Genomic DNA, 3,424 nt, shown 5'->3' with positions numbered 1-3,424 from the left:
ATCAAAGCTCCTTGACCCAGTATGGAAGTTTTCCAATAATACTTTTGGATTCTCCTATCTTAAGAAGTGGTTTCTTTAGAGTTTTCTCCAGGGAACTAAAGATAATGTTTAATGTTTATTTAGGAAATGTCCTTAGTGATTAGTCCTAAATGTGGAAGGGGAGGCTGTGGTGTAGAGCACTAGCTGGCATTTCCTTCCTCTAAGACAGTGGTTCTCAATCTTCCTAATGCTGCGGCCCTTCAATACAGTTCCTCATCTTCCTAATGCCGCGACCCTTTAATACAGTTCCTCATGTTGTGGTGACCCCCAATTTCATTGTTACAAATTGAACATAATTAAAGCATAGTGATTAATCACAAAAACAATTGTAATTATATATGTGTTTTCCGATGGTCTTAGGCGACCCCTGTGAAAGGGTCGTTTGACCCCCAAAGGGGTCGCGACCCACAGGTCGAGAACCGTGCTCTATGAGCTGGAACTAAATTAAAGAAGCGATTGGAGGTCCTCGAAAGGTGTCTTTCATTTCAGTTCCACTGTTGTCTGGTCTTGACTTCCTTATTTCTGAGAGAGCATATAAGCAAAAATAAGTGAGAACATAGATGATCTTCATACTTTAAGCATTTATTTAGTAAATACATATTGAACTTTACTCACTGCAGACGTGACTTTTCTAGCAGCATCCATTGAACATTTATAAAGATTACTCATATATTAGAACACAAAATAAAAAATGGTAATTAATTCCTCAAAGCAGAAACCAATATGAACCATAATTTCTGACCACAACACGTAATGATTGTAATCACTCACACCCATACACACCCACACGAAATAAAATACCTAAGAGAAAAATCAAAACTGTAATTACAGAGTAATGATCAATAAATGAAAATGTGAACGCTTTACTATGGTCAAAGCTGAACTCAGAGGAAAAGTCATAACCTTGGATGGCATCTTTACCTTAACGAAGAGTGAAAGTAAATGGCAAATGCACTTAGCACATAATCTTCAACAGCTGGTTTGCAAGGAGAAGATGGACAAAGAAAAATATTGCCGGGCGTAGAACAAGATGGGGTCAGGCAAGTACGCTGAGCATCCGAGCAAAGGAGGCCGGAGGAGGAATTCTAAAGACGATCTCCCGTTTTCCTTGGAAATAAGTATTATACTTTTTCAGGTGTCTTTTCGGGTCTGCAGCACATCCTGGCTTCCATGAGGACATGGAAGATGCTCAATAGTTTTTTAAAAAAATTGATGATGTGGTGATAAAAAAATTTCTCTTTTAAATTTATAGAAAGAAACTGTAAAGTAAATTGCTGTTATCGTGTAAAATTTCCAGGTACAGTTAAAAGCTTCTACTACCCACAGAAAGACTGAGGACTATTTACAGCTCTTAGTAAGAAAGCTGAGAAAAACAAAACAGAACAAAACATGTTCTAAGGGTCACAAACACCAGGTGTTGTACAAAACACACAACCGAATGGCAACTGAGCCGAATCCAAGTGACCTTTACAGGCTGTCATTAAGCTAGTTTTATGTTTTACCGTCTGCTTTGTTTGTAAGGGTCTTGTTTTAGGATAAATCTGTGGAATACACCTGCTCACTCAGTTTCCTGAGGGTTCTATTTTGAGCAATGCGGACTTTTCTTTTATTCCCAGATTTACATCAGCCCGTGTCCTGTGGGTCAGTACTTGCTAAAATTATCAAAGTCAGATACAGCTACTGGTCCTGTGTCTTCCACCCCTTGAGAAAGAAGATCCCACTTTCTCCTCCTTACACACTCAGGTTCCAGGGTGGATTGTCCGTTAGCCTCCATTTGTACGACGATTGTACACTTTTGTCCTTTTCAACATTTTGCAGGTATCTTAGTGAGATGTAGGCAGAGAGAGAGGGAGTATCAGAAAGCATTGGCGCTATTAGGCGGATACAATATTATGTGGCAATTCTCTACTGCAGCCTTTTCCAAACTACATTCCTTGGAATGTTATGACCGGTGTCATTAGGTGTTCCATGGTGCTAAATCCCCCTTTATGACTCTCCATGAAAATTAGCAAATTGAAGGCTCTGAGAAGTCCTGAGTGAAGAAGTCTGGTTCACTTGATGTAAACTGAAGCTTCTATGTGAACATACGGTACTTTTTCACAGCTGCCGGGGTCTCGCTCTAGGCCAGGGCTGACCAATAGGTTTCCTTCCTGGCTCTCTTCTCCGTGGAGCAGCCATGACATAGACCCATTTTTGGACTTTCATGGTGTTTCTTTTTTTATTTTTACTTTTACTTTTAGCAGGATTTGGCACAAGGCTATTTACATGTGTTGTGATCTTTTCATGGATTTTATTTCTCTTTAATAGCAAAGTGCATTACCTCTAATAAGCTCCTACTATGTACCACCCCACTAGCTCATTTAAATGTGTAGCCCAGATGCTGGACTCTTTCTCTTGATGGGCGAGAGGAAGAGGGAGAGGGAGAGAGGGGGAGAGAGAGAGAGCGAGTGAGAGAGAGAGAGGGAGGGAGAGAGAGAGAGAGAGAGAGAGAATGAGAATTTGGTGTGGAGAGTTAGGCAGTTACAGTGCTCTGTGCAATCAGCCCTATGGTAGCTAGCCAGTCACCTATCCATGGGTTCTCTTTGCAGCCCCACTGCCCACACTAAGGAGGCCTCAGGCTGCTAGCGATGGGGGTAAAAGAAGTTCAATTCTTCACCTTCTGGAAGCCCGAGGAAGGTTCGACCAGTTCTTTATTTCACACCCACCATGATTGAATGTACATCCTCCAGCATTGGTGGGGAAGTGGGGGGCACGGCTCCCCTGGGTGAGGTACATGTGCACCACCCCTCAGTTGGAGGCAAGGCCAGGAGGTGAGGGGATACCATCCTGTTCCCTCACACTCTGAAGAAATACTCCCCAGGACCTTTGTTCTTCATTTCAGCATTTTCCTCTCCTTCCCTGACCCCTCCCTAGAGTCAGAGTCCTGAGGTCCTCATTTCATCTCCTGCTGCGATGGTGGCCCTTCTTCCAGTCTCTTCTTGGGGCTTGGAAACCTTCAAGACTTTGCTGGGTCACAGCTATCCTTGTTCTAGCTATTTCTGCAGACAGGCAGGAGAAAAAAATGCTGTGGCTCCTGAAATGTCCTTAGTGATTAGTCCTAAATGTGGAAGGGGAGGCTGTGGTGTAGAGCACTAGCTGGCATTTCCTTCCTCTAAGACAGTGGTTCTCAATCTTCCTAATGCTGCGGCCCTTCAATACAGTTCCTCATGTTGTGGTGACCCCCAATTTCATTGTTACAAATTGAACATAATTAAAGCATAGTGATTAATCACAAAAACAATATGTAATTATATATGTGTTTTCTGATGGTCTTAGGTGACCCCTGTGAAAGGGTCGTTCGAACCCCAAAGGAGTCGCGACCCACAGGTTGAGAACCGTGCTCTAA

This window comes from Myotis davidii, unplaced genomic scaffold (genome assembly GCF_000327345.1).
Source record: "Myotis davidii unplaced genomic scaffold, ASM32734v1 scaffold395, whole genome shotgun sequence".
NCBI lineage: Eukaryota > Metazoa > Chordata > Mammalia > Chiroptera > Vespertilionidae > Myotis > Myotis davidii.
The sequence above is the reverse complement of the archived record's forward strand: the minus strand, read 5'-3'. Positions refer to the sequence as shown.